Source organism: Pan paniscus, chromosome 1 (assembly GCF_029289425.2).
Source record: "Pan paniscus chromosome 1, NHGRI_mPanPan1-v2.0_pri, whole genome shotgun sequence".
NCBI classification, from domain to species: Eukaryota; Metazoa; Chordata; class Mammalia; order Primates; family Hominidae; genus Pan; species Pan paniscus.
The window spans coordinates 30,486,957-30,509,906 of NC_073249.2; the positions used below are offsets into that span (position 1 = coordinate 30,486,957).

The window sequence follows — 22,950 nt, forward strand, 5'->3', positions numbered from 1 at the left end:
GAGAAAGGAGAGAAGTGAGGAGCTGAGACTAGGAGAAGAACACTAATGGATAATGGGGGGAGCACGGAGATGGCCAATAGGTGCTAGATAGGCTTCTCCTCTGTGATGTACATGCACCTCTCTTCAATAATTCCCCATTAAATTTGATTAAACATTTTATTTCTCATTGTGGAGTTAAATTTATTTCAGCAATGCATCAAAGTTCAGTCTTAAGGTGCAAGGCAAAGACTGAGTACCCAGGCTGAGACCTATGACATCTGGGTTACAAGTGTGAGGTAGCATATCTGGTAGCTGTGGATACTAAGTGGAAGAGTAGCCAAGGCTGGATCTTCTAAGAAATGTGTGGCTTCTTCAGAGAGCAATGGGTCTGGCTTTGTATTTCTGATAGACAACTCTTACCACTTGTGTTGTTACACTACTGTGAAACTCTCTGGTTTCTCTAAGTATAAAAGAAACTCCTGTCTCTATTCGCTGGTCTTAAGAAAGTCAACATCTGGCTTGGTTTGTGACCAGCCTTCCGTGATCTTTCCTGGGCCAAGGGTTTTCCTCCCAGTCATTTGACAATTTGAGACACTGATGATGCTGTTTCATTTTTCTGGTTTAAGGAATGGTTCCAGATTAAGATTCCACAGTTGTCAGGGATGCTATTGTACTCTATTATCCTTTATCAGCTAGTGTGTGTATGCATTTGACAGCTACCCAGTTGGCTCTGATGAGGTGTAGAGAATCCTACTGAAGATAGGGCACATTAGCATACTGAGTATTTTATGCTGAAGGAAATTGAGAAAACTGCGGAAGCAGAAAGTTACCTATGACCTTCTCTCTTAAAGACCCGCATGTGACAAGTGTCCTGCTCTATACACAAAGGGAAGGAACTACACAAACAGGCCAAGAAGAATCTGGAGAAACAGTCTTTTCTAAGCTCTCCCCAGTTTACTGACACTAGGTCATACCTCCTTTTTGTTTAATTATACCTTTACAGGACTATCTATTCTTCATCAAACCTAAGCATAAAAATATACAGTTTTCGCTGGGTCTTCATTTCTGAAAGCTGTCATGTCAAGGAAAACTTATATTAAGCTTATATTAAATAAATTTGTCACACTTTTATCTTGTTAATCTATATTTTGTTGTAGGAGTCTCAGCCATGAACCTAATGGTGGGTAAGTAAAGAAGATATTATTTTCTCCCTTACAGCTGACAGCAACTCAGAGTCATCATCTTTTCTGCATTACTGCCCTCAACTAATGGGAATGTGCTTGGCCCAGGGGGATACATTCCCCAGACTTTGGCCAATCTTTGGCTGACATGGGGGTGCAAAAGTCTAACCCCTCTAACTCAAAGTATGACCAGCTCTGTGGTACAACTTGTGCTCCAGAGCTCCTAGGGGGTCAGACTGAAGCAAGTCACCACCTGACACTAGGTGTTTAGCTTTTCTCCCCTTCCATTTCTTTTTCCCTTACTCTCCTTCTCTTGAGACTACTCCCCTAATAAATCACATAAACAGAATGTCTGTCTTAGGCTTTGCTTCCAGGAGCTCTATCCAAGACAATAGTTGAATCCAATCCCAAAGTATCAGCTGAATTCAAATGAACCTTTAGTCTTGATGTTCTCATTTTCAGATAATGGAAAATCTTTATTCATTCAAATATTCAAGTGGGAAAACATGAGTCGTTCTGGATTTTCACAACTCATATCCAGTTACCAAATTCTGTTCATTTCCTCTCAAAAATATACTTCAAAGATATCCACACATCTCCATACTGTGCTCTGAGTTCAAGCCTCCATAATCTCTCATCTCTGAAATAGACTTTGTGCCTCCAAATATGTTCTCTATACTACAATCATAGTAGCATTTCAGAATTTGGTGCATGCTTATTAAAATCCTTCAGTGACTCACTATTGCCTATAGCAGTGGTTCTCAGTGGAGTTTATTCAAAGCTTCATGAAGTGAGACATCATAGTCAAAGCAGATATGAAAATCCAGGTGTCTTCTAGTAAGCAGATATCTTAGAGACATTTGCAACAATGTAAAATAATGACACTCCTTCCTAAACTTTCCTTGTTTTGGAAGACATATAGTTATTTTTCCTAAAAGTATTTTATCTAAGTTTGCATATAATGAGCTTATTATTTTTAAAAAATAAGTTAATAAATGTTTCTTAAAATGCATATTTCTCAGGCTTAAATTATAATATGATGAAATAAATAGCTGTGACTCATATAAACAAAAGCTCTTTAGGGTTCTTAATACTTTTTAAGCTTGTAAAGAGATTTTGAGATGGAAATGTTTGTGAACCACTGGCTTACACAATCAAGTCAAAAGTACCTAGAATGTCATCCAAGATTAGCCAGGACTTTGATCCCACCTTTCTCTTCATCCTCCTCTTTTGCCACTTTCTGCCTTTACTCTATATCTTGGTGTAATAGATGCTTTGATAGCTGCAAACCCTGTGCCCCACACCCTTTAAGCCTGAGCATTCATTCTCCCAGCTGCTTGGAGTGCTGGCTTCTGGTAGATCTCAGATGAATTCCTTTCTGGGAATCCCTCAGTCATAGCATGCAGTCTCAACCAGGGTTTACCCTCCCTGGCTGAGGACAGCCTGAATTCACTTACTTGTCAAGGCAAGAATACAAAGGCCTGGACCATTTGCATCAATTTCCAATGCTGACTCTGCAGGACCATTCCAGCTCCAGAGAGTCCCACAAGCTTGGTCAAGGCCTCTGCTGCAACTGTGTCTCACTTTTCCCTCATTCAATCCTGAATCCTCGCTCTCTCACAGGTGATTTTCCCAGAGCTCCACTCAATAAACCTCTGCCTCAGAGGTAAACCTCTGCCTCAGAGGTGAACCCCTGCCTCATTCTGTTACCCAGGGAATCATCCCTTTAACTTCTGGTGACTCTGAACTGTTTATAAATCCCTGGACATCCCATTCTCTTTCATTCTGCCTGATATTGTTTCCTTTACCTGACTACATCCTTCAATCTATATATCTAGATAACGTCTACATAATCTAGATCTCAATACTTACCTCAAATACTGTCTCTTCCAGAGGGTCTTTCAGGAGGGCTGCATGCTCCTAATTTGTGCCTCTGCAGTAATTTGTTCCTCACTCTATCAAAGACATATCATACTATATTGAAGTAATCTGTCTCCTCAACTAGCCTGGATGTCATAATGCCCAGGGCTTGCGTCTGATTAATTGTATGTCATTTATATGGCCTTCCTTGGAGAAGACACTCAGTAATCCTATATTAATCTCTTTTATGAGGCTTGAAAAGTGGAGTACGGCTTCTGCATTTCTATACAACATTAAGGTCAGTAAAGAAGCCTTGTGTGGCCTTTCAGTTGCTGTTGCTTATGAAAATATTCTGCATTTAGAAGACATTTAGCCTGCTCTGTGCCAGAAAATAAAGTTTCTCTGAATCATAAGTCAGGGTTCTTGAGACCTATAAGAAACTACTGAGGCAGATTTATTGAGCATTGGGGCCAAACTTGGGAATACGATGAGAACATACGTGTGAGAAACCAGCCGAGGAAGAAAGATTTGCGTCTTGTGGGAATATGGTTATCCTACAGCAGCAAAATTTAATGAAAGTGTTTCAAGAGTCTCAGAAACCTTCCTGTAAGGGATCCCTGAATAATCAGGAAGTGCTCCTGGGAGAACTCAGAAATTTCCATATGATGGCATGTGTTGGCCAACGATATGTGTTCATGGCCAATATCTTAACTATATATTTTTGAGAGACCCTGAGCCATATCCAAACAGCTAAGCCACTCTGGAATTCCAAAGTTTTAAGGCAGTTTTTGTTACACAGCAATAGATAACTAACACATGTATCCAGTAAAATAAGTGAAATCTATTTCCATCATGTGCTTTACATTAAAATTCAACCAAAAATATGGATTGTCTAATATAACGTCACATCTTTTGTGAAGTGTTTCAAAATAAATTATCTTATTCACATTGTATAACCCTATTAGGGGTGTATAATTAAGCAGATTTTTACATGGTAGGAAGCTAGGTCTCAAAGAGGTAAGGTGACTTAACCATGTTTTCACATCTAGAAAGTGAAGAAGTCAGAACTCACACCCAGTTCTCTCTGACCAGAAATCCCATTTTTTTCTTGCTACAGTTTCAAAGGACAGATGAAAGCAGAAGAGCCATAGAAGAAGGCTCTCGGTGCTCAGTTACTGCTACATCTTTACCATCCTGCACGGTACACTCATTATGTTAAACCTTGATTGAAAATATGACATCATTGCATAATCTATATTTCTTTATGTTTGATCTAATTTTTCCAGAATTCCTTTTTTTTTTCCCCCGAGATGGAGTCTTCTTCTGTCACCCAGGCTGGAGTGCAGTGGAGCGATCTCAGCTCACTGCAACCTCTGCTTCCTGGGTTCAAGCAATTCTCCTATCTCAGCCTCCTGAGCAGCTAGGATTACAGGCACTCGCCACTGCGCCTGGCTAATTTTTTTGTATTTTTAGTAGAGACAAGGTTTCACCATGTTGTCCAGGCTGGTCTTGAACTCCTGACCTCGTGATCCGCCTGCCTCAGCCTCCCAAAGTGCTGGAATTACAGACGTGAGCCAGCGCACCCAGGCCAGGGTTCTTCTTTAGACAAAATATCAAGTGAAAAATCCACATATCGATTCTGGCTATTGTGAAGAAATAGGCTTTGTGAACGTCAGTTTGAAAACTATGATTATGTTTTTTATCTGGGTATTCAGACAGAAGAATACTGAAGATTATACCTCTTTATTATACTCCTGTCTACAGAATCACAGAAGAACAGATAAAATGCGACATTAAGGCATAAGCCATATTTCATGTTTATCCCTGTATCCTGAATACCGAATTCCATGTCTGGCCTATGTTAGATAATTAATAAGTAAATGTTGATTATTATAACATGTGATAGATGGGCAGCTTTATAAAACAAATAGACTCTTACCTTCTAGCCAACGTTGGTTAAAGATATATATAGCTGTATAGAAAGAAATGCATGAATCTGACAGGAAATAATTCAAACATGAACACATTTCTTGATGGAGATTATTCAAGTTTTATACAATAGTACCAGTGAACGATGTCTGAACCTCATTATATTTAGTTATATTAAAGAAAAAGCTGTTACATTAAGGAAAATACTGAGCTATCACTTTTTCATTTTATCCAAGGAATATGTGGCATTTTTCATGCCTCATATTGAATGAAATTACTTGCTTTCTACATTTATTCTCTATTAGCATTTTGCCATTTGGGGTAACATTATCATTTTGATGAAGATAAGCATTTCATGTAGGAACATTTAAACAAGTTGAATTGCAGTCCATGTAAAAATTATACTTGTTTGCTTCATGAATACTTAATAATTACTTAATTATAAAAAACAAGCCCCAATGTCTTTTATTAGGTTAAGGTAGAGAAACTAGCAGATTTTAGACTGTATGCTTAAGGGTTATAATCATTCTTATTTTTCTTTCACTCTTTTCCACTGTAGTCTATTACCTGTCAAATTCTATTTGGAATACAGGGATTTTTTTCGTTGTTGTTGAGAAGAAATTAAAAACAGATTTGTTTAGCTTACTATTCTACTTCCAGTGACTAAAATTGGTATCACTGTATTTGACAATGATGATGTGATTTCTGCTGTCTTTGAGGAATTTCAGCTCACACAATTTGGCATTGCAGAACCAGGCCCTACTAAGAGGATCCCATTCACTGAAAAATAAGGAGGAAATTTCAACAAAACAACCAGTGTTGTATGCTTAAACACATTTATAGGAAGACAGTAATATTGTTCTGTGCTAACAGTTGCTTGATTTCTGGTCTTTCAGGGAAAAAAATGACAAACAGTTTTTCTATGTAGTTAGAGGGGTCACTTTGCTCAATTTAGGCCACTTAGTCTTCTTCAATACTGAAGATGAAAACTCGGAGCTACACTGCCTTAGTTAAAATTCTGGCTCTGCCACTAACTAGTGTGTGATATTCAGCAAGTTGCCTAACTTATCTGTGCCCTTGTCCTTAACAGAAAGATGAGGTTAATAATAGTATTTATTTCAGTAAGGGTATAATGAGGATTAAATAAACCAAGCTTACTGAGTGCTTATAATAGAGCCTGACACACAGTAAGTTCTCAGTCAAATTTAGCTACCATTCATTTATTCAACAGTAGTTTTGTTATCATTTTTCTTTTATAATTCTACTACAGTGTCTGTAACTCATGGAACTAACAGCAGTAACTCTTTCACAGAAGGTATTTTCTCACATTGAATACGGTCACACCAAGGCTTCAGATTGCCATATGGGTTACCATCTAAAAAAGAAATTTATAGTACATTCTCATAGAATTTCTCAAGAGGCCATGGAGAAAATTCCTCTCAATTCCATATGATTGATAAAAGCATATTTCTTCTCTTCTCTGCAGCCTCTTTTACTTATGGCTAGATTCCCACTAACAAATGTTGGATAAGAAACAGTATCTGAATCACAAGAACAGAGAGGTTAGGAGAAATAGTTTTGCTCACTCCTTGGTGAAACATCTATTAATGCAATACTCCAGTCCTCTCTCTATCCTTACTCACATGAAAATGCAATGGTTCGATTTGTAAAGGTAAATAAACAGATGTGTTATTTTGCATGTATCTACATTATACTTGATATTTGAAATCTGCCGTCAACTCTTTGCCTCAGTAGTCTGCCAGTTTTACTTAGTAAGTGGGTAGCAGAGAGTCCAAGTCAAAGGATCTACAAGATTCTTTCATTTCATTTCAAAGATGGAAAATGACAGACACTAAAGCTCACAGAAGGCAAGCAATTCTCTCAAGAGTAAAGAATATATATGTTAATAATGCATTAAAATAATATTCCTTACATTCTGGTTATAAGTATACTCTCCAAATTGACTGTTTTAGTTTTTTATGCAGGAAACACTCTTAACCATTTATTCAACTTACTCCCCATAAGCATCTGTTTTTACATCTGCAAAGCAGGGAAGTTCATAGAAAACAGTAAATCAAAAGACAATAATCTGTGTGAAGTGCTTAGTACTTTGTGCTACATAGCAAATCCTTGATTAATGGTTGTCACTATCATTATTAATAATATCATTGTCATTGTCATTATTAGCATGACAGAGGCAATACCATATGCAAAGGAATATTACTACCAAAAACACAGTACCTCCGGAGACCAGAAAATTGTTGGTTGGTGATATGGTTTGGCTGTGTTCCCATCCAAATCTCACCCTTGAACTGTGTCAAGGGTGGGGCCAGGTGGAGATAATTGAATCATTGGGGGCGATTTTTTCTCATGATGAATAAGTGAATAAGTCTATTGAATAAGTGAATAAGTCTAGTGAATAAGTCTCATGAGGACTAATGGTTTTATAAATGAGTTCCCCTGCACAAGCTCTCTTGTCTGCTGCTATGCAAGACATGACTCTGCTCCTCTCTTGCCTTCCACTATGATTGTGAGGCCTCCCCAGCCATGTGGAACTGTGAGTCCATCAAACCTCTTTCCTTTATACATTACACAGTCTCTGGTATGTCTTTATTAGCAGCATGAGAACAGATTAATACAGCTGGACTGGCATGTTTTATGTATATCTTTCAGTGTCAAGAATTGGGGCTGTAAAATTGACATTGATACATGTTAAAAGCCTTTTAAAGTGTTAAAGTTTTATCCTATGGGCAAGGGGAATCCACTGATATTTTGATGTCAAAGCATGAGAATTTGGTGTTAGAAAGATAATTCTGGCAGCAAAGTGGAGCATATACTAGAAAGTGTAATAGTCTGTAGGCATTGGCCAGCAGGCTCAAAAGATGAAAGACTGAGTTCTAATTTAGGAGCTATAACAGAGAAAAGTCTTAGATTCTTCATTTTTGGAATTGAACTAACTTTTCTGGTCAGCTAAGCCATAACATCCACATTCTTTCTTTCTTTCTTTTTTTTTTTTTTTTTGAGACGGTGTTTTGCTCCTGTTGCCCAGGCTGGAGTGCAATGGCACGATCTCGGCTCACTGCAACCTCCACCTCCCGGGTTCAAGCGATTCTCCTGCCTCAGCCTCCCAAGTAGCTGTGATTACAGGCACCCACCACCACGCCCAGCTAATTTTTGTATTATTTTTAGTAGTGATGGGATTTCACCATGTTGGCCAGGCTCTTCTTGAACTATAGACCTCAGGTGATCCGTGCGCCTCGGCCTCCCAAAGTGCTAGGATTACAGGCATGAGCCACCGCCCACTGCCAACATCCACATTCTTTTAAAAAATGCGCTAATATAAGACATGCCATCCAAATTTCCAAAATCCTTTACAAATTTCTAAATTATTTAGGAACCAAGACAATATGACAGATTAAATTATGAAATGCCTAGATGTTGTTCAGAGAAATATTTTGGATGTTTACGATCAATATTTTTAAAGAAAGAAATGAAATTTTTAAGCAAAGATTTTCTAATAAGGATAGAAATTCTGGTTATATTTAACATACTAAGAATCAGATAATTTAAACATTTTCCATTATCATTCATAAAATATAAGTAATGACTAATTTTCTGTGAGTTCACTTCTTTTCTCAAATATCCAGAATGATGGGCCTAATCTCTGGAATAATGAATCCTTAACAACTTATTCTGTAAAGAGAAGTTTGTGTGTGTGTTGAACTATTTTGACTTTTGGTACGATTTGATTGAATCAAGCATTTGTTTATTTTCCTTTACCCCTTAGATTTCTTAGCTTGACTTAGAGGTCAAAACATAGCCAACCATGCATGAGTTATTCCTTCCAAGGCCCTGGTGTGCTGATATATACCTATCGTCGGTACTTAGCCACATTTCTTTATAATCTTTAGGTGGCAGCTCCTGGTATGTAAAACTCACCAAAATTAGATGCCAATCTCTAACTGCAGCCTCAAACCTGTCTAACAATTAAGACACTCTTCTCTGTTAACAAAATGTTTTGAGAGTAAGAAGATAAAATTTTTACCAAATCTTTAACCAAAAAATATATAATAATAATAATTAGTATCATCATCATCATCATTATCACCACTGTATTTACTCTGAGGGAATGTCAAGTTTGTTTTTGTATTGGATTTGGTTTGGCTTTATTTTGTAAATCTCTAAGAATCAGAGTTTAACCCCTTGGATGAAGTAAATTTCACTTCATCCAACAGTATTTGTTGGATGGAACTGTATTTGTTTCAGGTTCTAATATCAAGACACTTGTTAGTTTTGAGAATTAATAAACATTTTTTGAAAATCATTACCACCCAAAAAATAGGGGTGATTATTTTCTTCTCCTTTAATTTTTCTTTATTTTCTAAAATTCTATAAAGACTAAAAAAACCCATCATAATATATATAGCCCAGAAACTTTTGAAGGCTTTTTCGCATATAGGAAACTTCCTATTTTGAATCCCACTTCACGGAGGTAGAAGCCAGACACTCGCTGTTCCAGTCCCTCTTGCAGCTGGGGTACAGGCTCTTTCACTCAGATGTGCTCATGCCACATTTTAATTTGGAAGATAGTGATGTGAAGGTGGTGCTCCCTGGAACTGGTTTTGTAGGGAGTAGTGGCAGAAGTTCTAAAGGTACCCACTTGCCCACATCTGCTAGGAAAGCTGCGGTCCTGGGCCTACCTACTAGTGGCAGCAGCATTCATTACTGGAGCTGCCCAGTTGTGTCACTGGATACATTTCTGGTGGTCTAGCCTCCACACCAGATCCTCTGACCATCACAGACATTCTGTGAGCTAGTCCATATAATTTAATACATTTATTTTCTGTTTAAACTAGCCAGAATGGCTTCTGTTCTTTGCAACCAAGGGCCCTGATATGTATGTGTGTATTTTTCTATACATACATGCAAACATCTTTTTAAAAATTTTTTAAAAAGCTACAACCACCACTATCTCAGTCTCCTGGGATAGTATTTATTTATTCATTCATTTGACAAAGGACAAAAAAAATATATTGAGTGGCTATTGCCTGAGGCACAACACTAGGCACTGATATCATAGACATGGTCCCAGCCCTCTTTGGCATGCAGACAGTAGCTCTTATATCCACTTTCATATTGATGCCTACCTTTAAAATACAATGTCACTACAAGTATCATATCACATAAACCATGCTTACTGCTTTAGATGAAATTGGTCCTTCACTCTTCCACAGCTGAAGAAACCATGGAGCGCCACCATTAAGATAATATTCTAATACAAGGGAAAGGTGAATTTATTATATTTCCAAAAACATCAAATTTATACATTTATGAATAAAAGTAAAGGACTTTTAAAAGAGCAAAGTTAATTAATGTATACACATCAACTAGCTATTTGATACCTAGCAATATGTTAGGTGCTAGAAGAGGAGTAATAATTAAAACTCTTAAGTTGCTGGAGTGCAGTGGTGCAATCTAGGCTCACTGCAAGCTCCACCTCCCAGGTTCACGCCATTCTCCTGCCTCAGCCTCCCAAGTAGCTGGGACTCAGGCGCCTGCTACCACACCCGGCTAATTTTTTGTATTTTTAGTAGAGACAGGGTTTCACCGTGTTAGCCAGGATGGTCTCAATCTCCTGACCTCGTGATCTGCCCTCCTTAGCCTCCCAAAGTGCTGGGATTACAGGCATGAGCCACCGCGCCCGGCCGGTTATTGGTTTTTTACTTACCTTATCACTAGAGTTGAATAGACAATTTGAGCAAGCATGAGACTGTCAGAATAGAAAACTATATATAACAAAGCAGGTTACGGATAACATACTATAAAATGTTAATTTTATTTCAAATTAATGATAATAACATGAAGTATACAATGAAGAAATAAATGTGGGCTGGAAAAGGCAGGGATATCTTTACCATGACATAAGATTTAAGCCCTTTTTTTGGCAATGGTAGTGTAGGTTTAAATTCTAGTTTTGCACCCCAGTTAAAATGGCTTTTATCCAAAAGATGGGCAATAGCAAATGCTGGCAAAGATGTGGAGGAAAGGGAACCCTTGTACACTGTTGGGGGCAATGTAAATGAGTACAGTCACTATGGAGAACAGTTTGAAGGATCCTCAAAAAACTGAAAATGGAGCGATCATATGATCCAGCAATCCCACTGCTGGATATATACCCCAAAGAAAGGAAATGAGTGTATCAGAGATATCTGCACTCCTATGTTTGTGCAACAGTCTTTACAATAGCTAAAATTTGGAAGCAAACTAAGTATCCAACAACAGATAAATGGATAAAATATACATATACACAATGGAGTAGTATTCCGTCATAAAAAAAATGAGATCTAGTCGTTTACAACAACACAGATAGAACTGGAGGATGCTTTAAGTGAAATAAGCCAGGTACGAAAGACAAACATTTAATGTTCTCACTTATTTGTGGAATCTAAAAATCAAAACAATAGAGCTTCTAGACATAGAGAGTAAAAAGATGGTTACCAGGCACTGGGAATGGTAATGAGGGGCTAGAGTGAGGGGCGCTGGGGATGGTTAATGGGTACAAAAAATAGAAAGAATGAATAAGACCTACTATTTCATAGCACAATAGGGTGACTATAGTCAATAATAGCTTAATTGTAGATTTTAAACTAATTTAAAGAGTGTAATTGGATTGTTTGTAACTGAAAGGATAAATGCTTGAGGGGATGGATACCCCATCCTCCATGATGTGCTTATTTCATATTATAGTCCTTTATATCAAAACATCTCCTGTACTCCATAAATATACAGACCTACTATGTACCCACAAACATTTAAAATATAAAAAAATAAGACATTTTGGTTCTGGCATTTACTTGTCGTAAACCTTGACCAGTTTCTTAGCCTGTCTGGCATCAGTTTCCTCATGGATAAAATGGGGGTAGTGAAAGAATCTACTTCTAATGTTGCCAGGATTAAATGATTTCTTATATGTAAAGTGTTTAGAGTAGTACATACTAATACATTTTAGCTATTAGTAGTATGCTTTAGCTTTTAGTATTATTAGTATGTGATTAATTTTAGCTATTAATATTGCTTATTAATATCAGTAAGGAGGGTGCATTTTTTGGAGGTGGAAGGCAAACAGTAAAAATATGACTTAGGACTGAGCATCACGCCAGCATGTTAAACTGCCCCCATACCATCAGATAATGCATTGCTCCCCAAGTTCTGTCTTTAAACAATGAATTGCTTCATTATATGTATTACCAATCTCATTCTTCTTTACTACTTCCATTATTCTGTTTCATACACAATTGTTTTTATTACCTGGATGACCATTATATATTCCTAGTAGTAAACTGCTTGCATGGGATTTTATATTCTTTAATGGATACTAAGGAATGTAATAATCATATATTCTTTTCATACCACCTAGGTGACATTACTCTTTTCTTAATAGCTTCTCTGAAAAACTACTAATAAGCTGAAGAAATGTGAGCATATAACATGCAGAACTAGTGGTGCAAATACAGAGTTTGTAGTGGAGATCTGTGATTTTTGTCTCCTGCTGCATCCTTATCTGAAAATACATTGACTTGCCATGGGAATTCATGCTTACCACTTCTCAGACCATGACCCCATCCCCTGATATCAAAGGTGAACACGTGACCTAGGCCTGATCAATCAGTCCAAATGAAGGGATCAGGAATGGGCTTAAGGCTTATGGTGTATGCCTTGTCAATAACAGTCTTCCCAGAATTGTTGCTAGATCTGGGGTTAGAGGGTGGAGGAAAGGACTCTCTTGTTGCCAACAGAAAGTAAGTTTATAGCTCCTGGTGGCAGCTTTTGTTACCTCCCAGGGGAAGACCCTCCCTAAGAATACACGTATCAAAGCAGAGACAGGAAAATGAAGGAAGATAGACTGTTAATGACAACATCAGGGCATTCTCATCCAGTTTGATAATTGGACCTTTCAATTGTGCAACAAAATAAACTCTTTGCATAAGCAGGTTTGAGTTTGGTTTCTGTCTCTTATGACTAGAAGGGTTCTAACTAATATACCTCCATACCCTTTAAAATCTCATTGGTGGTTCTCTTTGGCATTATTTTAATAAACATTAATATATTCATTATTTTAATAAAAAATTAATATATTCGATATCTGGATCATGAACTCATAAGTGGCAAAAATCTATATCTTGGTCATTGTTTTTCTTGTTACTTCTTAATTTAGTTCCAGGCATATGTAGTAATTCAACCAACGTATTTGACATGAAGCAAGTACTCGACGATATTTATTTCCTGCTTTTTCCATCCTATTTTTTCCCATTTTAATTTTCAAACACTGTTCTGGTGGCTGCGGGAGCACTGTGTACAGACAAAGTCTATCATCTTATAAGTGCACTTCTTAGTGGGGAGACATGAAATAAACAAGGAAACAAACAAATAAATAAACATAGCTTCAGGTATCCTTTTTAGGTGTCCTTAAAAAGAATAAAGCAGGATAAAGAGGCAGAGAATGGTGCTGATGGGATTTAAATAGTGTGAAATCCAAAGGTCTTTCTGAGGCAATGGCAATTGAGCAGAGACTTAACCAAAGTGTGGAAAGGAATTATGGGGAAAGAGCCTTTCAGGAAGAAAAACCAGCACATTCAAAAACACTGAGATGAGAATATGCTTGATCGTCTGAAGAACAGCAAGATGTTGGCATTCCCCTCCACTAAATTAGCATGCTCATTTTTATCAACTTATTTGCAAAAACAAAGTATGCTTATGGCAACGTGAACCATGAAGTGGGGAGGAGGTGCAGGATGCATATTTCAAAACGAGCTATTTAGCAACTTATTAAAAATGATCATTGGGTGTCTTGTCTTTTATACACCTTTGCATGCTCAGGTTAATGAGGGAATAAAAAGTGTGTTAAATAATCCTTTGATAACATAATCGCATATTATCCCTTTTCTTCTATGAAACTGAAAATAATGTGGCCTTGGAAGGAAAATGAATGGAGGATCATTAAGCTCCCTTACTTCAAACTTGAGAAAATTAAATAACTTGTCAAACTTATACAAGTTTTACACTGTTAAGCTAAACATTGCAACTTAAAGTAGAAACAATTCTCGACCAATTCACATGACATTTCATTAACTATTTCAGTCAATTCTATCAGTCTATCTCTTTGTGGGGAACAAATGTTAAGTAGGAGGGATGATATGATTGGGCATTTTAGCAAAAACCAAAATATGGCAAAACAAACCCTAATTCTGTTTATATGAGACTCTTGGTGCTTTACATGGCTTTATGTGGCAACAGAATTTTTTTTTAAACTGTCCTTTCCAGAGACTATCATTTAGTTTGTAGTACCTAGTTTAGCATTTAATATTGCTAAGCTTTTAAATTAGATGAATAAGTAATACATTTTAATATTAGCAAATGAAAAAAACAACGCTGATAATTCTTTAGCACCTCTCAGAATAAATGTTATATAAAGACAGTGTAAAAAAGTGAGTATTTGACAGTTAATTTTTAACGAATTAGACACCTGCTATCTCCATTAGTATTCCATTTACTACATATAATACATATTTTTTAAAGTATGAGTTGTTGTGCTTGCTCTATAGATATTTATAGTCTAGGTGAATGAGCCAATTATTAAGCTATCTATTGTCTCTCAATTTCAAGCCACCAACCTACACTGGCTTTACGATGCCAGAGCTGGGACTCTGTAAACAACATTTTGGCATTGCCAGCTGCATTCTGTTAGTTTCTTCTCATAGGAAGCACTAGACAAAGAATCCAAATCTGGAGGAGGAAGGGGGGATATATTTTCCTGTTTCTGATGTTGCTTCCTGTTCTTGGTCGGTGACATCCTAGCAACATTTTTTCACCCTGGAAGCGGCAGTTCATTCAAGTTGCAGTCACTGATTCTATTTTGTGGCTTTTCCAGCATTCACAGAACCAGCCTTCTCATGCCTCTCTAGAGACACCAGTATCAGCTGGACAGGACTCCTTTCTCAGGCATTGGAATATCAGTTCCACTGGGCTCCTTTCCCAAGAGAAGTCAGGGGAGCTATTTCCTGTAGTTATTGACTCCGTGATATTTTAGTGTTCACTTTTTGCCTTTTCGGTTTTCAATACCTGTGTAAGAGTTGTTTCCTTAGGGGTTTGAAGAGCTATACATATAAAACTATACACAACACCCACAAGTACAACAGATTTGTGAAGACAGAGAAATCAATGCAAAGTTGGAAGAATAATTTTTGCTAAAACACGTATGTACATGTCTGATAACAATATTTAAATAAAATGTTTATAGTTCTAAGTATTATAATTCATCATTCACATTTTCACATGTACCAAAGAGCATGAAATAGTTTAACAGGAGCATTTAGTGAGTTGCTGCTGAGCTAATAGTTAATGTATTTCAGGAAATGTCAAAATCTGTGTTGTTTCTTAATGTATGAAGCCAGTTTGCTCAGTTTATGCCTCTTTCTAAAAGATTTAAAATATTTTCTATTTTTCTTGTTGAGTAAGGAGAACACGACTTGGAGATACATCAGCAGTTAGATTTTGGAGAGATTTGTATTTGCTTTTCGTATCCCTCTGTATTTAAGAATGTTTCATAAGTGGGATGTATTATTATTATGTTTTATATTTTAAGCTCCGGGATATGTGTGCAGGATGTGCAGGTTTGTTACATAGGTAAACGTGTGCCATAATGGTTTGCTGCACCTATCAACCCATCACCTGGGTATTAAGCCAAGAATGCATTAGCTATCTTTCATGATGCTTTCCCTCTCCCCACCCTCTGGGCAGGCCCCAGTGTGTGTTGTTTCCACCGCCCATGTCCAGGTGTTCTCATTGTTCAGCTCTCACTTATAAGCAAAAACATGCAGTGTTTGGTTTTCTGTTCCTGTGTTAGTTTGCTGAAGATAATGGCTTCCAGCTCCATCCGTGTCCCTGCAAAGGACATGATCTCATTCCTTTTTATGGCTGCATAGTATTCTATGGTGTATATGTATCACATATTCTTTATCAAGTATAGGACATTTGGGTTGATACTATGTCTTTGCTATTGTGAATAGCATTGCAATGAACATACATGTGCATGTATCTTTATAATAGAATGATTTATATTCCTTTGGGTATATACCCAGTAATAAGATTGCTAGATCAGATGGCATTTCTGTTTCTAGGTCTTTGAGGAATTACCACACTGTCTTCTACAATGGTTGGACAAATTTACATTCCCACCAATAATGTAAAAGCATTCCTATTATATTTCTCCACAGCCTTGCCAGCATCTGTTGTTTCTTGACTCTTTAATAACCACCATTCTGACTGGTGTGAGATGGTATCTAACTGAAATGCCAGGTCACCTGCAAAGGGAGGCCCATCAGAATAACAGTGAACCTCTCAGTGGCAACCCTACAAGCCAGAAGAGATTGGGGGCTAATATTCAACATGTATTGTTTTATAAATGAAAATAAAACATCCTTTTAATAAAAATTAGTGAATAAATAAAGGACAGAAGGATGAGAAGAGGAAATAAGACGCAGAAGGGAGAGAATTTAGATGGCGCAGATTGGCAATGAACACAAAAAAATTACATGACATAAAAAATATCATCAGAATCAGGAAAAGAGAAGTACAGACTAGACCAGAAGACAGCAATTATCTGTGTTATACTAGCTAATACTTTTCACAAAAAAACCTGGTGAAAAGAAGTTGTAAGTTTCTATCAAAACCCCACATTACTGTGTTTATAATTTGAAGTTTGATGAGATTTAGGGAGATTTAAACTAACGGATTCCATTTCCTCACTAAGTCATGTTATCTGAAAACACTTGCCTCTAAGTCTGAGCTATGGCTTATATTTTAGGGAAAGAGGAGCAGGTACCACCTCTAACAATGAAGTTACCAGTAGTCTATGGGTCTCAATGCTGACCTTTTGGAATGCCAGTTGTTGGCAGGGAGAAGATTCTTAAATATCTGTAGATCCCTTCATATCAGAAGCCTGGAGGATTTAGTTATAACATTTTTACATAAGAGAAATCCATGCCAAACAGAGAGAAATGAAAATCCCAACTCTTCTACCCAAGCACTTTGTGGAAAGAAAGGCATTGAGAGTAGAATGCAGAAGGGTTTTTATATCCTTGCCTTCCCTTTCTTAAGGTGGAAACCCGAAGTGGAGCTGTGGCAGAAATATTCAAATTAGTAAGAAGGTGACCAAGAAGAGAAGTAAGGAAAAGGAATGTGTGGTGAGTTTCTCAGAGTGAAAGAAGAGAAGGTTTCAAGTCTTGAAGAGGTCCCCTGACTACAAGGAAAATAGAACAACTGGTAGGTGGCAGTAGCTAGACAGATCAGCCTCACGCAGCACCCTGGCTCCATGTGAAATGTGCAGCACATTAGAAATCTAGAAGTTCCTATGTGCTCCCCTATGTGAAGGGGAACAGAGTGCTGAGAGGTCCAAATAAAGCAGCATGACCCTGAGGGTGGAAAGAACAGGCTGCCAGGGATGGGAGACTCCATGGCTGGGGCAACTGGCTGGGACTACATACTTCTGAGGTGTTGCCAACATGTCAGGCAGGATTGATTTTACTTCAGCCATCACAAGTCCAAGGAACCAAGCAGAATAGTCATTTCACTCAGAAAGTGTGAGGACTCAGTTTTTAAGGCCTCTGTCTTTTTCCACAGCCCAGAAAAAGGGTTCCATAAAGCTCCTCCACTTATCCACCAAGTGTCATCTTGGAGGAGCAGTGGAAAGAAGAGGCTATCTGAAACACTGAAATTAAATTATTGGGTAGAGCATATTTGTGAGATTGGATAACAGTTTTTCCCTTATTTACAAGAGATAGAGACTCCTGAGGGAGATTAGAGTCAGAAAAAAATATAGAAATTAAATTTTCTTTGCACATCTAAGAGTAATATGAGTGAAATTTTCACCTGTCTACAACTGTATGCAAGTGTGCCTCACAAAAATGCATATGTTCTTCATTATTGGTAATTAACCTAATAATATTTATAAGGTCTCATGGTAAATAATTGCTCAGATAATATTATATCTATTGATTGGGTTCTCCTTAAATATTCTTTTCAAGATTCTGATTTTCTCCTAGAAGGAGCAAAGTCAGGTAAGTAGCTTTCATTAATAGAATGCTCTTTTATCTGGGTTTATTCTGAATTCCTAAGTCTATAATCAAAAGTTTCAGTGGTCTCTCCTACATCCTACCTATTAGACACTTCTGTGTTTCGTTGTCTCTTTCTTTCATAATCACTCAAGTCTTGAAGGAATTGTTTAGTGGTTTTCATAAAAGTAGTTCTTGGAATTAAATTATTAATACGACTTAAAATTGTCATTCTTTAACAACCATTTAAAACAGTAAGCTCCTTTTAGACAGTTAATATAGTGCATGTTGATGTTTGCAATATGTGGTAAGGCTAAACCACAACCAAAATTCCTCTGTATCCCTACCAAAAATCAATCAAAGGAACAATAACTGAGGTAGTCTCTTTGTGACTTAACATGACATGTCCATATTAACAAATTTGCTAATGATATAGTCTCACATTGTTCCTAGGACGTGGGGTAATGCTTTCATAAAATGAAGCAGACAGAATAAGCTCAATGACTAGCACATGGACAGCTGTTCATGCCAATTGCTTAGTGTTGAGAAAAATAGCCAGGAACTTGGAATCGTAGGATCTGGATTTGAGTCCTTGCATTTCCTGTTTGTGTCGTGTGGCTTGAGTAATGCACATATTCCTTCTGAGCTCCAGTTTTTTCATTTGGACAATGGAAATCATCCCTCACAGGACTGAAGGGATAATAATCTAGATCATGATTTGGAGAGTAGAGGCTCTGGTGCTTTAAAACGCTTCACCAAATATCCAAATGCTCTGTTCATAACACCCTTGCATCAGATAGGAAGAGGTTCTATTGTCCAAAGTGAGGACAAAAGCTCTCTCCCCTTCCATAAAATACTGATAAACACTTCTTCCTGGGACTTAAAAAAGCATACTATTCGAAAGCCATAAAGCTACATTTTGTTCACATGCCTCAAAAGCACTATATGAAAGAATGGCATGACCATATAGCGGTGACATTGCTACATAGAGGACCATTTTCTTCACCAATCACCAGGAAAGGATCTGTGGACAGGATTATGGTAGAATGAGAAGAAATTTTAAATGATTTTAAAAACACAGGGAAATTTCGTTTATCTCTTTGAGTTGGAAAATAGGAGGCCATCTGAATTTCACAAGAGTATTCTATTGTTACCAGACTTGGTTCTTCAGATATCTTACAAGCAAAACCCTCTTCTTTGGTCCCACACACACACATTCTCAAGGTCATTGTTCTCAATATTTTAATCATCAAATTTTATTTCTTGAGTCCCCAAGAGAGTTTCCAATTCCATGTTGAATCAAGTTAAAATTTTCTGATTATTCATAATGAATGCTGCCCTCTTACCTTTACCTCCAAAGTAGTTCTGATTCTTGCTAGAGATTGATTTACCACCACTGAGTAAGTCACTCAAATGTCCTCCCTTAATTGTCATGTCTCTTTCTACCTGTCAGACTTTTTTTTTTTCTTTTTTTTAAGACTAAGTATTGCTCTATTGGCCAGGCTGGAGTACAGTGGCGCAATCTTAGCTCACTGTAACCTCTGCCTCCTGGATTCAATTGATTCTCCCACCTCAGCCTTCCCAGTAACTTGGATTACAGGTGCATGCCACCGTGACTGGCTAATTTTTGTATTTTTTGTAGAGATAGGATTTCACCATGTTGGCCAGGCTGGTCTCGAACTCCTGGCCTCCAGTGATCCTCCCACCTCGGCCTCCCAAAGTGCCAGGATTACAGGGGTGAGCCACCACACTGGCCCCCTCTCCGACATTTTACATGCTGTTCTCACTGCCTGGAATGCCTTCTCTCATCCTCTACCAGCTGAATTCTGCTCAAGTTTTATTATCTCCAAAACATTTGCCATATCCTTCCTTTTATACAGTTAGCCTCTCCACTCCTATGTACATGCATGTATTCAGTTATGTCTTTTTATTCCTGTATTATTTGTAGTATTATGTGGGGTTTTTCTGCTTTTAATGCCAATGCCCTTGGTATATGGCAAGTGCTTTCATAACAAGGCTTATATTGTCTTCTGTTTTATTTTCTTTATTTTCCTCTTCTTCTTTCCCAACTTAATATTACATATGAAACATTGGGAGAGATTCACCAAAGCAGAAGAGAAGGTCTCTGCTCTCTGATGTTCACAAACGTTTTCATAAAAGAAAAAGTCATTTGACAAATCTGCCAGGTGCTGAGAGTGCACAGCTGTCTCATATAGTCCCGGCTTGTGAGATCTCTCCTGCTCAAGCACACACAGCTTCTTTACTCCTTTGCTGGAGGGTCCAATCATGGGCCAATCAGGAGCAGGAAGAGCAGGGAGAGAGAGGAAGGAGCATACTTTCTTTATGCAGTGTGTCACCTACAGCAGGACCAGCTGGGGGAGTGGAGAAAATTTAGATTTTAAGAATCTTTGAAGTTTTGACTATTATAAGGGACTATTACTAGACACAATGAATTACTGAATTGAGATTGCAGTTTTATCTTTCTCTTATTTCCTAAGAATAACCAGGAAATTATGAGGCTCTTCAAGTTTTTATCCTATGGGAAGGGAAAGAATATCCCCACTAAGCAGGTTTAACAATATTGTGGGAAAGAGAAGAAAACCGACTTTTATGATTGAGTCCTCATGAGTCCTGCTTGTATAGCATGATGTGATTTTTCCACTTGCAGTAGAATTTATCTTGATAGTATAGGTTTAAGAAATGCACCAAATCTCTCCATTCGCTCCTTCGTTGTTTCTTTTGTGACTAGCAATGTCTATTTTTGAGATATCTGACTTAAAGTTAGTTGCTGAAAATTGAACCATTTCCAACTATAAACTCAATTTATACAAAGTTGGAATGAACTTCTGATCTAATGAAACTTGAGCTGAGCATCACTTACCAAGAAGTAACACAACCATTTTTTTTTTGTTTTAAAACCTAGTGAGAACTTTTGAACAGACACCAAACCTGTATTTTTGAAAACCACTGAACCAGAATGAAACTAGAGCATCAGAATATTTTCTGAAATAAACTTGAACCAAATTGATATTTTATTTGGCCCAAATCCCTGGTTATGATAAAGTATGATCACGTAACAGAACAAAGTTAAACAGCCCACCCAGAGCTTAAATATGTGGCCTTTCACTCATTAGTACCATGTTTCAAAAACTAAAACAACTGAAACTTAAACTAATCACTATAATATGCATGAGTAGAGGGCTTAATGATCATTTTTCTCAAAAGGAAAGTCTGAATTTATAAAGATTCATGACTTACCCAAGATCATGTAGAATATCAAGGAAGAATTGGGATGTTTCAAACTCTGTTTTCCCTTGGGTTTTGCATAAGAAGAGGCAGGTTCAAAACTGTAACCTAATTCATATACACTGATTAATTTGGGGAGTACTTCAAATAATTGGCATTGATATTTGCCAGTAGTAGAAGCTGTCAAAAAGAGAATTGCCATTCTCATTACCAAAGCTGGTTCTTTTTCCTCTAAGAACAATTCAAAATGCACATAGCAATTCCCCATTGTGTTGATTGGTATTATCTGTGCCCGAAGTTTAAATGTTTCCACACTGGACTGACCTGTGTATATCAGAATGTCACTATTCTCACTGCCTTGTGACTCACTGAACTGGAACCATGACCAAGTTTAACTAGAAAAGGTCTTAGGCAAGGGTTCCAGCCCAGAGACATCTCTTGGGGGGCTTCTGTGTGGACATGAGTTACATTTGCCACCACTCCTTTAATTTATTAAAGGAAATAAGGAGTCCTCTACATGACTTGGGCAAGTGACTATCGGTGTCTTATTTCTTACCAACTGCAATTACACACTGGGGATTTATTCTTCTCAGTATTTTTATGCACATAATATTGAAAAGCAAAGGTTGCTTTTTAAAGATATGCATCTATGGCTGGGCGTGGTGGTGGACGCCTGTAGTCCCAGCTACATGGGAGTGTGAGGCAGGAGAATGGCATGAACCCGGGAGGCGGAGCTTGCAGTGAGCAGAGATTGCACCACTGCACTCCAGCCTGGGGGAGAGAGCAAGACTCCGTCTCAAAAAAAAAAAAAAAAAAAAAAAAGATATATATCTACAGAAAACAACGTCCCAAGTTGCTTTAATAAACAAAGTGTGTTTTTTCTTCTCTGGGACACTTCAATGTGTAATATCAAAAGGATAGCTCTGATTACTTTTGCATCAACCTAATAATAAATCGCTTGACACTAAAACTGTTTCCAAGTAGGGGTTAATTATTTTATGTCATTTTATTTTATTTATTTTTTCAGATGGAGTCTCGCTCTGTTGCCCAGGCTGGAGTGCAGTGGTGTGATTTTGGCTCACTGCAGCCTGTGCCCCCCGGTTCAAGCGATTCTTCTGCCTCAGCCTCCTGAGTAGCTGGGACTACATGCATGTGCCACCATGCCCAGCTAATTTTTGTATTTTTAGTAGAGGCAGAGTTTTGCCATGTTGGCCAGGCTAGTAGAGATGGAGTTCTGCCATGTTGGCCAGGCTGGTTTTAAACCCCTGACCTCAAGTGATCTGCCTGCCTCAGCCTCCCAAATTGCTGGGATTACAGGCATGAGCCACTGCTCCCAGTGGGTTAATTATTTTAAATGGACAAGAGGTAAGCATTGATGCGTCATTTTCTCTTTAATAACAGCTCATTTGCCAGTTTTATCCTGGTAACTGCTGAACCGTTTTGCGGAAAGGTGTTTCAAACAGGCTTTAGTGAGCCTATGGATTATCTGTAGAAAAGCTGCAAAACTCTTTGGTGATGGAAAACAAACACTATCTAAGCTTGAACCTTATTTTGTATCAATGCAGTCATTAAAAATTCACTTAACATTTTTATTATGCCAATAGATCACAAGTCTAGATAATGGCACAGTAGAATGTATCCTGTTC

General features: G+C 37.7%; 1 long non-coding RNA gene across 1 annotated transcript; it reads left to right on the plus strand.

Annotated features, from left to right (window-relative positions):
* Positions 1-924: 924 nt before the first annotated feature.
* LOC130541037 (uncharacterized) lies at positions 925-6,688 on the plus strand. The gene is made up of 5 exons (XR_008955079.1): positions 925-946; positions 1,137-1,163; positions 3,273-3,318; positions 4,138-4,221; positions 6,436-6,688. It is a non-coding gene; the product is annotated as an uncharacterized LOC130541037 (long non-coding RNA).
* Positions 6,689-22,950: the final 16,262 nt, after the last annotated feature.